Source organism: Drosophila suzukii, chromosome 2R (assembly GCF_043229965.1).
Source record: "Drosophila suzukii chromosome 2R, CBGP_Dsuzu_IsoJpt1.0, whole genome shotgun sequence".
Taxonomy (NCBI): Eukaryota; Metazoa; Arthropoda; class Insecta; order Diptera; family Drosophilidae; genus Drosophila; species Drosophila suzukii.
In genome coordinates this window covers 16579632-16598767 of record NC_092081.1, presented here as the reverse complement: position 1 = coordinate 16598767, position 19136 = coordinate 16579632, and positions in this window count along the sequence as shown.

Genomic DNA, 19136 nt, shown 5'->3' with positions numbered 1-19136 from the left:
GGAGTGGCCGAGGCATCAGCCGAGCAACAGATTGTTGGGCGCCATTATCTCCGCGCGTTATCAGGCCAAGCAATACCAACAGCAACACCAGCAACAGCAACATTAGCAATCAGCAGCCAGCGACAGGTGTTGTCGTTATGTGCCATAATCTTTTTGACAACCCGCTGCATATTAAAGCAACGCCCCCGATGACAGAGTTGATTGGTGTGCCTGATGTTGCTGCTGCCACTGGGCTGTTGCTGGTTGCTCTCAGCAATGGCTGGCTGTTGATTTCAAGCTGATATTGCTGGTTGTTGCCTCTGTTTTCGGAGTTGTTGCACGTGTTGCTAGTTGCTTCTGGCTCTAGATTGATGTTGACTGATGTCAGGATGTTGCTAGTTGCTCTGGGTTGAGGTTGAGTATTAGCTGTTGCTGATGTCACACGGTTTATAGCTACTTAAATATCTGAATTTTTGATATATGCTTGAGTTTTGACTCGCAAACTGAAAGTGAAAGTGATTTTAAGCTGTAGATCAGTTTTCTCTACATTGCCTTGGCTTTTTAATATAAATCCAAAATCAATCAAGCGTTTTAGGATGGTTTCTGATACTGATATTGCAGGTTATTGCTTCTATGTTGCAACTAGAAATTGTTAAAAATTTTACAGATATAATACTGGATGTTGGGTATTTCTAAATTACACCACATTTGGTTGATTTCATCCTGATGTAGCTGGCTTAAACATTTATATCCACTAAATACCCAGTGACACATCTGCTTTTTATTGATTTTTAAGCCAATTTTCGCTGATGCCCGCTGCTTCTATCTCGCACTTATTTGCAATTTCTCCCCGATCTCTGTTTACAGTTTGGTTGGAATCTCTCGCCAAATCTCTCTCTGCATTCGCTGGTTGCGAAATCTTTGTTTGTTTATGGCAAGTTTTATGTATTGGCCGCTTTGCGAAACGGCAAACATGTGGGTCTATCTCTACTAACATACAAATATGTATGCCGCTAAAATCGGAACATCTGCGTATGTTGACGTAATGCGAATGGAAATAGCCTATCCGCCGATTATTCGGGCTAAACATTTCAAACTCTTTGTTTATGGGACCGGGTACATCACCATTGCCATGTCCAATGCTCATTTTCGGTTTGGGAATAGGGAAAAGGGCACTTCTCTTGGCCAATTGAGATGCGGACCGGCTGGCCAAGCCATAAACTTGACAAGAGCCGGAGTTGTGTGCCCGGACTAGTAATGGATTCGCAATTCCCCAGGACCTCTCTATATCTCTCCATCCTGAACTCCCCGGCCTCCGATGTCAATTAAGGGCCGTTTTTGGGCTACAAACTGCAATTGCAATCAAAGTCTCCCGACACAAATTGCACTCCAATGGCTGAGTTCTATATACAATCCTATATCGATACAGTGCAGGGCGAAAACAATTGCCCGGGATCGGTATTGAATTGGATATTTATTCAACTCCGCTCCGAACTTGAACCGAAAATCATGCAAATTGTTATATATTTCAATATTTTATTAGTCCAGGGAAACGGAATCCAAATGCGAATCGGATTCCAAAGCCGATTCTTCGGCATGGCCATAAATTGCAGCAGTTGCTGGTTCTGCGAGGAGATTTTTTCAGGAGGAAGGATGAAGGACGAAGGACTTGCTGGCCATAAATATCGCAGCCATTACACAAAACACAACTGCAGGGGGTGGGGGGGAGACAAAGGGGCGACACAAACACACATAAAGATAGAGAAACATGAATGGCACAATAAATAAATCGGGTAAGCGGCGTTTTAAAACAAATAGAATGAAAAAATACACAATCCGAATAAAAACAAAAAGCGAAAAAAACAAAACCATTCGAAATGCACAACTAAAGCCGGGATGAGATAGGCGTTGAAAGAGGGGCGGGGTGTCGAAATAGCGAAATAAAATTTGCATTTTTTGCGTTTAAAGCTACGGTATCAGCAAAACTACGAACCGAATATAAAACCCAGGAAAAACAGCAACAAAAATCCGAAACGAGACGATGAGATGTGCAAAGTCAAAGTCAGCAGAAGCGAAATGTTATCGGTTATTGAACAAGTATCGTTCGGAGGGGGGGGATGTGCTCTATAAAGCGGGGTTCTATACGGAGGGTACGTGGAATCGTCGAAGATGCTTGGTATGTGCATATTCTGACGCTCACCCACTGTTGTTAGGCCCCTTATAAATAACCGTGTGCGGCTCATCTTTATGTACATATGTATTTCTGTCCTATGAAGTCGGCTGAAGGTGCGCCGTATGCTGATTTCTTTTTCGCTGAGCTTTTGTTTCGCATTTCTTTGGGTCGCCCGTCTTTTAATGAGAGGAAATTTCCTTTTCATGCTGTAGTGACAACGAAGCGGATGAGTAATGTTATCTCAAGGGGGCCGGAAGCTACTTCATCTGCTTCCAGATCTGGGAACTGAGTTTTATTGCGCTTTTTAAGTGGATTTTTATAAGAAAATTTGATTTTAATCTTGAGAGATTACTTCTTATAACATTTTTTATTGATTATCCAATATCTACTATTTTTTCTGGATATGGAATGCCCCATCTTTTATAATTTCAAAACTAATGAGATAGTAAGGATCCTGATTTTACCATTCCAAATTCAATTTGGTGTACTGCTTTTATTTTTTAGGATCTTTTTAGTCTTACTTTCTTCATCTTCTTAACTTTAAGAGATTACTTTTTATGAACTCTGATTGATTATTTAAATTCTATTTTTCCAATATGTTTCCTAAATATTAGAATCCCCATATTCTGCTACTTCAAAACTAATAAGATACTCCAAGTTAAAGTTGGAGTTTTCTTTTAATTTTGTAATAACATATCAGTCTTATTGTCCTCATTATTTTAACTTTAAGAAATTAATGGATTTTTTATCATTATGTTTTCTAGATATGAAAACACCTATCCTTGTAAATTCAAAACTAATTAGATATTGAAGATCTGAACTGTTCTTAGTTCCATTTGGTGGGTTCCTTTTATTTTTCTTGATAACCTTTCAGTTTAATTGTCCCCATTGTGTATGAGTAATGTCCTAGCCCAACTTAATTTTCTCAGCACCCTCTTAGCTGCTTTCTTTCCATTTCTTTTTAGACCCTCTCCCATTCCGACGATCAAAAATCATTTGATGTTCCTTGGCCCTTTCATGCGACTCTAAAAACTTTTCCGGAATCGAAACATTTTCAATACATTTGATTAAACCGGGTCCGGCTGCCTGACCCCCGAACCCCTGAACCCCGAACCCCTGAGCCCCCGATCCCCCCGCCACATTCTCATCATCGTTGCTGATGGCCAGGACCATAAAACGTTTATCTCCCACACTTTGCTCTTTCGCTCCCTATCTCTGGACCCCCTCCCCCCTCCCCCTTGGAGCCTCTTTTATCGCAGTATCAATAAATTAATTTGAAAACTTTGTCGCTTCTATTTGATTCTGGGCGGAGCAGCCAGCCACCCAAAAATTTTCCTCCTGCTCACTGGCATTTTTCTTTTTAATTTTTTTTTGTGCAAATTTTCGTCTGTTTCAAATTCGTTTCATCGTCGGTATCTTGTATCTATAAGTTAGCATCGCTTTCTGTTCTGGCTCCGTGTAATTTGCCCTCAGTCCCCTTTCTCCACCGCTTTCTCCAGCCCCCTTTCTCCTTACCACCCCCCTTTTGCAGCTCGTCTTTTACTTTTTGGGCAAGTACAACTACAACTAGGACAACTATGAGTTCAGTGCGATGGCAGTTTGCTCGACAGGCAGTTAACATGAAGCACCGCCGCCCCTTTTCCACCGCTTTTCCCATTTTCCCCGAAACATTTTCCGCCCTCGTGTGTGTGTGTGTTAGTATTTTTTGGCTATTGAATTGGTTTCATGCTCATGCATTTTATATGAAATTGTCTGCATGTCTGTCTGACTTTTTGCCCATCGTGTCACGCCCACCACACCCACACCCGCCCCCCGAATTTCGTAATCTAAACCAGGCCCGTGGCAGTTGCAGCACTTTGGGATCGCAAAAATTTACATCGCTTAATTCGTTAGCCGAGAAAATGTTTTTCGCCTGCAATTAGTGGACAACATTTGTTAGCCAAACACTTTTCCAAGTGGGGGGAAAGGCGGCCGAAACGGCTGAAACGGGCAATAGGCAATGCAGGTAGCACAAGTAGAGCTCTTATCTTTATTACAAAAAACGAAAAACTGCCAAAAAGAAGGAAAATGTGGGTAGAAAAAAAACAAAAAAACCCAACCAGAAAGGAATTCGAATAAGAAAGAACGAGAGAAAAAGTTGAAAAAAAACATGGTGAAATGGAGATGGGAATTTTTTTTCTACTTGGCTCTCGTATGCTCGACTTTTATTTGAAGTAGAATTTTAATCCATGGTTTTTTAATGCGGGCGATAAACTTTTACGGCAATTGTCGACGGCATTAGCGAGGGCGGAATGAGGTAGAAAGGGGGGGGGGTGCTTTCTTTTTGGCCCTTTGTTACTTGGCCGATCGGCCGGGCTTAACTTAACTTAAGCGTTCAGGTGCACACACACACGCTTATTCCCCGAATGGTAATGCCATACGGTTTCATTATGCTCCCCTGTTGGCGCTTCTAATGTTTAATGCCTTAATTAAATGTTTCATTAGCACGCTCGACGCTAGGGGGCGTGGCAACCCATGGCCCGCCCACAACCATAGTTTAGGCCAACTAGCAACTGAAACATGCAATCAAAATTAGGTGGCAGAAATAATAACTCTGTCTTGGGAAAAGGAAATTGGCTGCCAAGTTACCGTTCTAATCATTAGATATTTAATTACGTTAATGGTGGGATTTTATTGGATTGTAAGGTCTTAAGAATTTTAATTTTAATTTAATTAATATAAGAACTATATGATAAAGTAATATGTAGTATAAGTTTTGATAACTTCATGAAACATCATCTGAAATTTTGTTTACAAAGCTTAAGCTCTTAAAGCACCATTCATTCTAATAAACGTATAAAAGATTGTATTTTCTAAACAGATTTATGGTAATCGCATTTTAGCCAAAAATAACACAATTAGTGCCATTATTTAATATTAATTTGGCTGCGTGGCCTCTCGAATTTCGCAATTTTGTTTGCAGAAATCGGATCCAATTGGTTAGGTTCGTATATCTAATATATATTTACATTGGCTTACCCGCTCTTCCTTATCGCCGACTCTCCCCCTCTCTCTCTCTCTCTCTACCGTTCTATCGCCATCTCATTTATCTAATTTTCAAAATTCAGATGGTGCCCATTCAGAATTGGCGTGTTGTGGGTTTTCGGGCTGTGGCGTTTTAATGCTCTTGATTCAGTTGTTGCTGTGTTCTCTGTTTGCTGCTCGTATGTTGGCCATAAAAAAACCATTTTAGCCGGGCCAACACGCCAAACCAGTCGGTCAGAGTCGCCGAGTCTGGCGTTTTGTTATAAATTCACGACTTCACGGCAGCCACTCGGCTGCTTCTCGCCTCTTGCGTCTCTTTCTAGTTTGGTGGGGCAGCAACGGAATGGCAGGAGCGACCTTAGCCAAGGCTGAGATTGAAAAAGATGACAAAGATGGCTGCAACATCCGGTTGGCCATGTGTGCAAATGGGCGTGTGTGTATATCGCATATGGGTAATACCAGTACAAATGCGAATACGAGTACGAATTCCAGACAACGCCGGCAGCGGCGTCTCAGTTTCAGCCGCAGTCTGATTTTGAGTCTGTTTCTGTTTCTGAATCTGAATCTGAGTCTGGGTTTGGGTTTTCGTTTGGGTTTGGGTTTGGCTGTGGGTCCGAGACTGATAACTGCTCGGCGCCCCTCCCACTGCGGTTTCAGTCTGCCTTCTGTCTGCCAATCTACACTGCGCGAAAAGGTATGGAAGTTCAGGCCTGATAGCTTTAAAGTTCTGCCTTGAAGTTATACAAACTTGAAATTCACATATTATACAAACTCTGTTCCAAACCAATACCAAACTCCATTCTTGTAAGAATATGAATTGAAATATTACTGGTTTCAACAAAATTTGGTATATCCTGCTTTAGTCTTTTCTAATTTATTAGAACTTAAGGGAACTAAGAAGATTATAGCAAGATAGATGGTTTTTATCAACAGTTGCTATAAGCTTTCTTGTTAAAATATGAATGGATATATTATTAGTTAAAAAAATGTAGAACTCCCTGCTCTATTCTTGTTTTATATCATATATCTTTTAAAGTAACTTAGGAGATTATGTTATATACACACTTTCAAAAAAAGTTAACTCTGTTCTCGCTAAGTTAATCACTATGACACAAGATAGGAGTTTTATCATAGAAGACTTTATACACTTTACAGATCCTAACTAGATCTAGTGTATTTTTCAACTAATAGCTAAGGTTTAGGTACTTTCTTGTGAAGTATTTCGAGTTCTAGAAACTTGTTTCACTAACTTCTCGAGCGCTCTGGTTTAGTTCCGATCTCTTGAGCGGAATCTCGGTTCTATAAAGCTAATGCCTTTTGTGGCATTGTAGCTTCTGTGGTATAGTATGGGTGCGATGTCTGGGCCTGTCGTTCGCACTTTGTAATTGCAACTGTGCGAGTGCGAACAGTCGTGTCTGTGGCGATAGCTCTTGTTGCCGGATTGAGCGACTGCGGGAATGACGCATTGGCTGGGCCCCAAACGTTTTTTTGGCTGATTGTTCACTTTTATATTTTATTTTTTGTTTTGTGTTTTTATTCGGTTTGCTTTGGAATATTTTGTGTGATTTTTGCACTTATTTAGCTGGAGCACTGTGTATGAGTCTGTGTGTGTGTGTGTTACTGCCTTTGTCTTTGCTTAGCATTGTGTGTGTGTGTGTTTGCTAGCGTTGAGGGGGCGGTGGGCGGCTGGGCTGAGAGAGGCAGGAGAGAGCCAGCAGACAACCGGCACAGACGAGACGCGCAGCACGAATGATTGGAGTTTCGCAGCCAGCGAGCGAGCAAGGCTATGTCCGTCAGTTCGGAGAGCCGAAGAGCAACGAAGAGAGCCGACGGCGCCCGAAGCTCGCTCTCTCGCGTCGCATCTCGCTCTTATGGCGGCGGCGGCCATTGCTCAGGCGTGTAGGTCGTCTAGAGGCCGTTGCCGACCGGCTCTCTTCGCTTTGTTGGCCCGAACCGAGGCGACTCTCTTTGTTGGGCTGGCCAAAACTGCAAATCAAAGTCGAGGTCGTTGTACGAATGAAAGAATGTCGGCATGTGATTGTTGCCGGCGTCGCTGTCGCGGCGGGCGTCGCAGCCGGCGTCGCAGTCGCTGAATGATGTTTAATGCCTGGCCCGATCTGCCACCCAACGCAACTCCCGCCCCCTTTCTCTCTCCCTCTCTCTCTTCACCCCTCTCACGACGCTGCTCTGCTGCATTATGCTGCCATGTATCTGTCTCTTTATTTCGTCTGTGTGTGTGTGTGTGCATGCCTTAACTTGGCTTTCTTTTGAATAATGTTGCTTCATGCTTTCGCAGTCTTGGTCTTCATCTGTCTGCCGCTTCCTCTCTCTCTCTCTCCCTGCCTCTCTCTTCATAGGCAACCTTTAGCGCCCTCTCTGTCAGCGTCTACACTGAGGAAAATAGGGTTCGGAATTTTGGCCTTACTCATAAAGTTCTATCCTAAATATTTTGTTTGAAATGTGCATTTACCAAATATTTAGTGGGGGAATTTGCAATTATATCCGATCTTGATATTTGTAGTTCTAGACTAGAAAAATGCATAGTTTTTTATAGAAGATATACCATTTAGCTCATAGTTTCATTTTATAAGCACCTTTGAAACTGTATCGACAAGTAACTTGTGTGGTACTGAACTTTTCTTCAGTTTAATTACATAAATTATAAATAGTTAGTATAATTACATACAGTTATACATTTATTTAAAATGTAAGTGCTTAGTCAGTTTTTTATCCTAAATTAAGAACATTTATTTTAAGAACTTGATGCATTTTCACTCTGCACACTCAATTTAGGAAAAGTTGATAGTTTTTTCCCAAGTGTAGGCAAAAATGCTGTTACTTTTTATGTGCAACCCTTCCGCCGCCCACCCCCTTTTAGCCACCCAGAAGGAATTCAGTTAGCCTCGCTCGCTTTGCCCATTTTTACTACCTTTTCTGCTACTCTTTTTTCATTTTTTTTTTTTCATTCTATTTTACCATTTTTGTCTTCTTTTTTTTTAATACATTTTCGGCTGCCTGGCCGCTTTCGCGCGTTTGTAATAAAAACTCGTTATAAGTAGAAATTCTTTTCTTTTGGGCTAGTTCCACCTGTCCTCCCCTCGCCCACTGGCCTTCTTTAAGCACTCTTTGCGGCCACTTTTCTTTATTATGATTTTTTTTCGGCTGTTTTTGGCCGTTCCTTCGCTTTTGGCCATAACAAATGTGAGAACCGCCCGAGGCTGGAGCGGCAAAAAGCCTTCAGAAGTCAGAATCCGAAGTTAACGCCCCCAATCCCAATGTTATCCCCTAAACTCTCAGCCCTTTTTCGACCAGCTTAGCTCAATTAGAGCTAGTTTGCTTATCAGCAGCGAGTGGGGATGCCTCCGCGAAATGGAATTGTCACTTTCGACCGGCTGATAAGACGAGGCTGAACTCGGGCGATAAGATAACCGCTCACGTGTTAAGCGGAATCGAAGCGAAATTAGTTTTCCGGTAGTCGCACAAACTGCAAATTCATTCCGGCCACGGACTATTTAACATCATTTATCGTGAGCCGTAAACAAGGCCCAAGGCAGAAGGGCAGATGAGCGACTGAGACGCATGATTAGGCAGAAAGTGATTGGCATTGCTATTGACCAACAGCAACCCATTTCGGGCCAGGAATTTGCATGGCCAACGGGAAAAGCGTGGCAAATGTGCTGATGAATCGGTTCGGTTAGATTGATGACTCGTTTATTGCATTGAGAAAGTATGCAAAGAAACGGAGGCTGTCCAAATGGCAGAAGAGGGGGCTTAACCATATTGAAAGCACTCCCTGTAGTCTTGGGTATCTTGGGGACCTTATTTATTAAAAGAAGAACTGATCTTTAATACACTTTTTTAAAGCAATTGCAGTCAGTTTTACTTGTACTTGGTATGATCCAAGTGCTGGTCTATCATTGAAGACCTTTATAATGCCTAAATCTTAGGGAGATATTGCTCACCTGTCTTTGAAAGATGCCTTGGTATTTCCCTAGATTTTGTTTATAAGGCTACTTGATATTAACCATTTGTAATATCAGTCAGTACTACTAGTTATAAATATCATCCCATTGCTAGTTCATCATTAAAGACCTTTTTAAGGCCAGGAACTAAGGCGTATACTTTATATGGTTCTCTTATCCCTAAACATTTCTTTGACATCCCTTGTTTTTGGTACACCTGGCGGATACTTGATATATACCAAGTTTATCATAGAACACCATTTTAAAGCCAGAAACTAAGGCTTATACTTTATATGGCTCTCATATCCCTCAAAATTTCTTTGGTATATCCCTTATTTTTGGTACACCTGGCGTATACTTGATATTAGCCATTCGTAATACGGTCAACCCTGCCTGATACCACTTGTCACATGATTATAATTAATGTCCCCTAATGACTGCTCACTCACCTGTAATTTTCCGGCTCACTCCAACATTTATTTTCTGGCTTCCCATTTGGGTGTTTTTGTCATATGTTTTTCTTTTTGTTTTTGGGAAATGGCGCGACGTATTAAATGCAAATGGATTACGGCGAATTGATTATGGTCGCGCCGGAGTTGAGTTACACACGATATTGTAAGCCTTATAAGCGGTATCAGAACTTGGCCAGGTACGAGAGTACAACACACAGACACAGCAAAGTGTACTTAACGGTCTCAAATTCCGCTAGCTGATCACTCTTTCGCTTAGAATTTATGGGGTTTTTGTTTCCTTTTTGATACTTTTCTTTTCTTTTTTTTTGGTAAGTTCACAGAGCGCACCTGCGACTGTTTCGCTGGAGGCTCTCGGCTCGACTGCGGCTGCACTTTTGGGCCACAATGGCTAGAACTTGGCTGGAAAAAGGGTTTCGGGTTGTGTGGAGTCTTCCTCTTCTTTTTCGCTGGCCACTCGATCAGCGCCGCCAAGCGGAGGAGCCGGGCAACCTCGACTGGCGGACGTTGCGTGGCGACTGAATGCCAACTTCTCGGGGACTGGCCCAACGAGAACTGCCGTGAGCTCTCTGCTCTGCGGCATACGCGGCGGCAGAGCAGCGGCAGAGGTGCGACAGAGAGCTGCGCTGTGCTGCCTTTCGGCGCTGCATCGCTGCAGCGGTAAAAGGGGGCGGCGGTCTTCGTGCCAGACAACGAGTGCATTGGCATAGTAAACTTTTGCACGAGGCGCCAGTCTCTCTCTCTTTCTCTCTCTGGCTCGCCCTCCCCCTCCCTCATCACCTCTCTTTCTGTGGCGCTCGCTGCGATGCCGTTAGATGCGCACTTGACGTCTGGCGTCGCAACAAGTCGGCGGCAGCGCAGTCGCCTGCCGCAGCGGCCGCGGCAGAGGCGTCGCTGTCTGTCTCGCCTTCGTTTCCCCCAAAAAAAAAGGGATTCCCCGAACCCCAAACGAACCGAGCCGAACGCCAGCGAACCGAACAAAAGCCGAAAAGAAACGAACGCCAACGGCGCCAGCGAAGTTCTTACAACAATTTTTTTCCGCATTTTTTAGTGGCTTCTTTTCGGGTAGTACGAACTAGCCGACAATTGGTAATCCCAACTCTGAAACATTTCTTAAGGATATAAAAACTGAAGTTTGAGTACAATGGGTTTATGTATGAATATCCTGGTTAAGCACAAAGATTTAAGGAAAGTATAGTATTAATCCTATTAAAAGCTTTCTTAAAGGGGAATTGGAAGATAATTAATGTTCATTGAAGTATAAAGGTGGGGAGGCAATTATTTTATTCAAGCTATTCTATTCAATGATAGGACATTAATCAAAAATTGCAGAAGAAACGGATGTATAAATGTAAACAAAGTGATATGATTACCATAGAAAGTAACTTCTAAAGTATACCAAAAACTAGAACCATATAGTATAATAAAAATGCTCTTTTCAAAATGTGAGTAGATAGGGACATTAGTAAAAATTGATTTCATACATATGTAGTGGATGAATAGTTACCAAACTAGAATAATGCTTACACCAGGTTTATGGTAATAGTTTGTAATCTTCTTCTTAACCGTCTGATATAGTTATTATTATTACTACAGAGGTAGATATTACTCTGATCTCAGTTTAAGTAACCAAGGAAGAGTACGCAAAAATGGGGTTTACAAGCCTGAAAGTAGGCAATGCCACAACCCCAAAGTTATGCCAGTTGTAAGCCGCTCGCTCGGGTATAGATTACAATACAAAACTTGGGTGGGACAGGGAACCCTGAGGAGGGGGTTCCAAGGAAGCCTCGAATTTAGCCGGCATTTTGCAGTGCATCCGCTCGGCAATTGGCACGGCAAGGGGTGGATTGGTTAAGGGCTTTCTCTCTCTTGGAAGAGAAAGGGCCAGAGAGCGCAGGACTTAAGAGTGGCGGTAGTGCTCAGTTTTTTTTGGGGCAGGTCAAGTCAACCGAAGTGGCCGAAGAGGCCGAAAGGGCCGGGAAGCCAGCTGACGGACACTGGACGCTGAACGCGGAAGCGGCGCCCAGAACGAGGCAAAAGGATGCGTCGCAGTCCCAGGTCGTTATTAGATTCATCTTGTTTAGCGCTTAAGCAGCTTGGAGCCATGCCCCTCTGCAGATGGGCAGCTGGGCAGCCGGGGGCAATCCCCAACTGACCGTAAACTCCGCTCGCCTTCTTTACGGCCGTAGTCTCAGTATCCCCAGCTCCGACACTTTACTCATCATTATGCCAGCTGGATTTTTATGCCCGGCATCTGCATCGTTTCATTAAAATGATTATTAGCACATCTTCAGTTGCGGAATCCGGACTGTGAGTGCTGCATTTGCACGGGCATTGTGGCAGGCAAACATCTAATTAGACGGTTCCTCAAGCTGACGCCTGATTAGGCCGAGGGTCCTTTTGGAGGGTCCCTGGTTCCTTTGCCAATTTGCATTGTCCCATCCGCTGGGCCGCTTTAATTCCTCTCCTCAATTTAATGACATTCAACGGCCTACCGCACGCTAGACGACAGCAATTAAATTATCAAACAATTTCCCAACTGCAGAATTATTATTAAATTTTGTAACGGCCTCGCACGCACCCACCCTCCGCCCACCACCCACACACCTCTAAATACTTATTGGCATGAATATATATGTATGTAAATGTCCAGATTTGCATGTGTGGGGACTTCCCCGCCCTCTCCGAGGACATTCTGCACACATGTCGCCTATTAACCGCGTACAATTTTCATATGCAAAATTGGCAAAATTTTCGATATGGCCAAAAATATGCAGCCGAATATCTGATACGGAGTTCAGTGGATAAAATGAACAGCTGGTGAAAGGTGAAGGTGTTATTTACAAATAATAAAGAACTAGCTTCTTGATGTATAGCATTTAAGGAGTAGTGAGACCATATTTTGTATGGATTGTCATTGTCTATAAGACGAATCTTATAGGACTTCTACAACAATACAAGTAGCTTGAAAAGACTTCGTCTAAACATTAGAAAACAAAAACTATATCAGAGTTACAATATCAAGTTACTTAGTAATTGCACAGAGAAAATTCTGACGTTCTCATCTGAGTTAAAAATGTTCTTTAAAATATATCGAGATTTTGAAGTTGAAATGTTTTTATCTTGCTCGAATCGTATATTTCAACAAATAAACTATTACTTCTGTCCGTAGTGTAACTTAAAAGTTGGTAAATAAACTCAATATAACTTTTCTCTTCTCACCATTTCGTTCTAATATTGAGAACATTGATACCAAAATGTACATACACAGTTTTTAAGAACGAATGTTCTCAATTCAAGAACAATGTTCTCTGTGTGTCTTCCTTTAAATGGAACTTACAAATGATATATAATAGAACACAAAAGAATATTAAAAAAAAAGTATTTTAAAATTAAGATGGTAGATATAGTTGGTCACTGTTTAAATATTAGAAAATAATGAGATATTGTTGAGCCAAAAGCTCAAGATACTTAGAGATTAGTTTCTAATTAAGGATAGTTAAAAATCTCAAAACAAATAACCAAAAAATATTTTATTCAAAAATATTAGAAAGAAAATTTTGTAAATTTAATTTGCGTATTTAGTAGACGTTCATTTGCAAGAGTTACTGTTCCAAAAACGGTGTGGGAATTTGCATTGCTCCCCGCCCCCTCCGCAAAGTTTCAAACTGCATTTTAGGCATTTTGTCGCTAAATTGAGTTCCGGTTTTAGATGGCTTTTGTGTGGGTTTTGGTCCGGCCTCCAATCCCTGCGATCCTTCGCAGCTCGACCCTTCAATGCTGCATGTTTTCCACATTTTTTTTTGCGTGTGTGTTTATTTTATGGCCGTCGCAGTTTGTTTTACAAATATTTTTATCCCGGCTAAATAAATTCGCATAAAATTTTGCCCGGCCGCACAGCGTCGGAGAATTGCCTTGTAATTAAACCAGAAATGCCGCTGTTTGCTGCCAAAAATAGCTGCGAGCCTAAACCATTGGCCAGTAACAAGAAGTTGGCAGCAATTAGCGATGGACACAAATAAATTATTTACAAATTTCTGCGTTCGCCATAAACAATCCATAATGCAGCAGCAGTGGAGTGGTCTAAAAAATGTGCATTCAAATGATTTTGAAAGGGGGGGGACAAAAAAGAAAAGCGGAAAAGTGGCAAATTATGGCAGTAGCCACGAGAGCTTTAATTAAACATTAAAACGATGCTAATCAGGGATCCCAGGGCAATTCCAATTCAAAACTAAAAGCCTGCATTAAAGCGGGAAAATAGCCATTAGATGGGCCCCAGCAGCTGGAATATCACAAAATAAAAAAAAAATCAGGGAATATATATGCGCAAAATATTCAAATGCATCTAAATAAATATGAAAATTTTATAATATTATACATGCAGATAGGCAGGACTAAAAATCATTGTAGTGCGTAGCTCTAATATTGAAAAGGATTAACTTTGATCTGGAATGGCAGGGGACAGGGGGCACAAATTAAGCTAATTGCGCGCCAGATATGCAAACACAACGCACTCAGCCCAAGGGGTTGCAAGGAGGTTTTGGGCAGGGGTCAGGGGTCGAGCACATTAATAGTCGCATTTGCATAAAGTGCAGCACTACGGACGCACTCATTGTCAGTCTCTCTGGGCCCGGGACCCACTTCGTCCCGATGATGAAATGTCCTGTCAAACTGACAGGCCAACAAAAATCCATCTGTCGAACTGTGAGTGCCGAGTGCCTAGTGTCGAGTTTCGAGTTTCGAGCTGCGAATGCCTAAAGCCATATACACCAGACAATATGTGGCCTGATTGACAGGTCAAGTCAATCGAGGTTCCAGCTGAATTATGCAAAAATACCAGCCAGGAATATCTGTTCCAGCCGAGATATCATTGGGTTGTAATTCACAGATCAGGCTAAGGCAACTTTCCCCAAAAAGAGCCATAAGTTCAAGGCTTAAAGCCGCCTAAATCACCCCGAATCCGTCTAATTGATTCGATTTCCTTGGCTGGTAGAGCACCAACTTGAAGTACTCAATTAGCTGAAGGTGGCAGCTGAGTGAAAACTTTTAAGCTGCCAAATTAAATGAAGTGCGGCAGGGGCCACACGCAACTTTTGGGCTAATTCTAGCGGATTTTCAGGCAGCCAGCTAATTGGAAAAGCCAATGCCGCGTACCACTTGACGTATACTTAATCTCCCTGGCACACACAAACAACACGATGTCCTGATGGGGTCCCTGTGTGTACATGCGGGTGTCAGGACATCTCAAATGGGTTAACAGACAAGCTCGGAACTTGACACACTCTCCTAGCTGGCCAAGATGCAAAGCAAATATAAACAAATCAGCGGACAACGAGGAGAGTCAGCAAAAATGGCAAAAACCAAAGGATATGGTAGGAAGTATGGGTATGGGGTATGGAAATGGGGTTGGGAATGACGATGGATGGCTGGCGATTGGGTTACTTTAAAACTTGCACATCAGCAGAAACCTGCAGCAGCTGCCACAGCACACAAAACATATGGAAATTAAATTTCTTCCGCCCGAAAGGAAACAAGAGCAAACGGAAAATGCCAGATTTTGTTGTAGCATTTTTGGCGCAGCCCGAACCGAAAAGGTGTCCATGTGGCGGGTGGTTTTTAAGGGGGTTTTTAAGGGGGTTTTTAGAAAATGAAACTTTGCACGGCCATCGAGTGGCTCGAAAAGCAACCAGCCAACCAGCCAGCCAACCAAACCATGGAAAACCTCGAAAAACAAGCCCTGAGAGCCGAGAACTGAGAACGCTGCCCACACAACTGCGGCTGCGAAAGCACTTAATCATCTTAAACCGTTGTTTGCACGGTTTGCCGCAGACGTGGCTGCCACCCCCTGCCCCCCTCGCCCTTCTTGGCCAGACCCCCTTTAGGCCAAGCAGGCTCACTTTCGGCCCTACATGTGTTTTCATATGCTGCGTCGCACGCAAAACAAAAACAAAAGTCTAAAAAACACATAAAACAAAAAGGGAAACGCGTTTGAAGCTCGAGTTCAAACGAATGTTAAATGTTCTACTTAGAGCCGTTTTCTCATTCGCAGGTTAAACAAAGAGTAGGTCTTCAATATTAAAAAACCATATGTTTTCTAGGCTTTACACCTATTTTTAATTTTACTTGCGCGCAGAAACCGAAAATCATATTGCTGCTTAAGTAAAAGTGTTTCAAAAAGCTTACCACATTTTCTAAAGTGATTTAATCATAACTAAACAAATAAATAATTGTTTAACTTAAATTAAGAAAGCTTTCAGGTTCAAATATTTTTCAAAAATAAGATTGATTGATTTTTTCAAACAATAAAACCCTAGAGATATAATACAGACAGACAGTTTAGAGGTTCCTGAAACATTAATCATAAGAAACAATCTGTGTGTTATATGCCCTTTTCAATAATGTTATACAAAATATATTTTTGAATTTTTATTAAACCCTATTTAATGCTTATACCAGAGAACTTAAAGAAGACTGGACCATTTGGTAATCATACCCCACATACCCCTGGAACTAAGACCTACATTTTTATATTTTTTAGCGAATCCAATTCCACATGTTTTTCCCGTTAAATGGCATTCCTTTCGCCATAGTATCTTTACCCATTTTCCCTACGTGCCCAGGTAAAAACTGAAAAGAGTGGGTTCCGCAAAAAGGGATATATAACATCCAGTAGCTGGGAAACTCCCCCGCCAGCGAAACGTTCTATCTGCTGCCACCTCAGCGGTATACCCCAGCCCCCCCACCCCCGCTCTACCCCATTGACCAGTTGCGCAGCAAACTAAACACGTGGCAGCACCTGTCCAACCGAGTTTCATATCCACACGCCCCCTCCCCGTCGCGCCCCTGGTGACCACATTTCATACAGTTTCCAAAGCTAAACCGCATTTAGCGCGCGTTTAGTGGTCGCCATTCCATTCTGTTTGCCATCGCTGCGCGTTGTTGCCCAGATTTATGCAATGGAAATATGCCACTGTCTAAAGTTTCAAGTGCCATTCAGGCCGTGTTACCCCCGTTCCCCCCTCACCCACACCCCTGACAACCCTTATCGCCCCCATACCCCCTCCCACACCACATGACAGGGTAAACAGCGCCACTGGCTGAATGCTTTCTGCCACGGAGAAGTTCGCTTGGGTTTTTTGGTAATTAAAAAAATTTTTGCTTATATGCAAATCAATTAGTGTGAGCCCAGAGATGGGGTGTGGATATGGCGGATCATAAGGGAAAGCCCTCGAAAGCAATATGGGGCTTTGTTGTTGCCCTCCTAATTTGCATCTCTGGCAACATTTGGTGGCCCGGCCACAAAGGCTCGAAATTGAAAGGCGCATATGCAATCCTGAGAAGGCTGATACCAACCAGGCTCCAGACTGATTTGCGCAACAATTTGGAATCATCCTCAAACATCGACAGATGCTGCACGGAGAGAAAACATTTATTTGCATCATTTGGTGTCGATTTCTCAATGTCTTGTCACTTCTTGTCATTAACTTGATTAAATTTAGGTTCTCAATATAATATAATGTTTAATCTGACTAAAAATAGTTAGCTAACGCCAAAGTTCTAGTTAAATTAAACGGTTGACAAAACAAAACAGACATCGCAATTATCCAATACTTTACTTCTCCAAGTTTGTCAGACCGAATTTAACCATGAATCGTCTGATATCAGACTCTGTTAAGATTTTTCGAACGTAAGCCTAACATCATATTGAGAAAACGAATTTGCCTTGCCAAACAATTGAAGTTCATGTTACCTTTCTATGATTTATAAAAAGCGTGAAGCCTAACATGACATTAAGAAATATGATATAAGCCTTGGAAAAATGTTTCGCAAGTCAAAAATTATAAAGAATATATAATATTCTTTACAGCATCAGAATACCATGATATCATTTAAAAATATTTATGGTAATAGACTATATCAAATATGGTATAAGATCAAAAATAGTATACTGTTTAAATCTCTATTTGATCTACTTACTGGAAATATTTCTACCCATAATTGCTTAACTAGTTTACTATGTTTCATGTTTTTTTGTTCGATTGTTGAAAAGTGATGATCACCGCTGAATCATTTGTAAAGCACGCACAAGTTTTGACTGCCATATCATCCTGACCTCTTGTAAAGATGATAACCAATACCAATGATGGGTAATTGTAATGATATTTTTCTCTGTAAAACGCAAAAGTGGGGAAGATGGGGCCTCATTTGATTGCCGGGAGCAGCAACAGTTTGCTCTGCACTGCGGCCGTGTCCTGTGGCCAAAATGGATGGAAAAGCGGGGAGTAGGGGGCAGGATGCTTTGCATATTGTGTACTTAACTTGTTTGACTGCCTGAGGGGGAGTTGCTAAGGGATGGCAAGGAATGGTAAGGAATGGTATGGGGTTGGGGGGTCTGAAAACTAGCAGAGAACAGCGGCAGCAACAAGCGATGAACGACAGAAAGTTCTGGCTACCCCGTCTTCTCCTCACACGACTCACAACTCTTTGAAGCCAAAGGGCAGAAACTTGCCTCGGCTCCTTCAATTTAACCCCCTTTCTCCGAGCCAGCTCACATTTCAACGGCAAGAAAACAACTAAAAGTCAAATAAACAATTCAACTTTGCGCTGTCAACGGGAGAATGCAGCCACGTTGGTGGGTCTGAAAAAAAGGGGGTAAAAAGCAGGCAGGCGCAGCAACATCATCATCGCTCATAATAATACAAGGAGCCACCGAAGGAGCAACCTTCCACCATAGTTTCTTATTTCGTTGCTTTGCATCTTTTATTTATTGTGCTGCCAACGCTTTTCCTCGCTTTTCCAGCTGCGCTTTTCCCCTGGAATTTTTCTCCTTGCTCCTTTGCAAAGGTTACAGCTCTTGACTTTAATTGTTAACAAGTGACTGGTGCGAGCTTAAATCATTGAGGACACCTATGAGAAATGATGAGATTATATTTCACATTTTCGCCCAAGGCATATATATTCTGCTTATACCGAAGATGATGACAAATGTCCCGATGCTGATTAGGTAAGCATTAGGGCTCGTAACTCATCATCAGCTGGCCCACGTTGCGTATGCTTAACGCTCGTCAACGCTGCGTGTGAGTGACAAATATCAGGGGAGCTGTAGTGGTTAAGAAAAAGAAGGGGAAACCCCCTAGCAGCAGCAGGTGTGGGTCAGCCAGCGGGAAAACAACGAAAATGGAGCAAAAATAATTAATACTTTCCGGGCAGGAGTTTTCCTTGAATGAATCATGAACGGACGAATGCAAATTGAAGTGGCCAACTTCGGAACTGGCCAATTGAGCTGGTGGTACTGGCGGGAAAAAACACAGAACACCACAGAACACAGCAATCGAGGCGAATCGCATTTGAAATTCAATGAATTTCGTACCCAGGTAAGAGGATGAATGGCCAAAACGACGAGGAAAAGAGCAGGTGGTTTGGGGGTGGAGGTGGAATCCAGGGCAGCCTGACAGGAGACACGGTCCTGTCAATTGGACGCCACTTGAGCCGAGGCGAAGGATTCGAAGGATTCGAGGGATTCGAGGG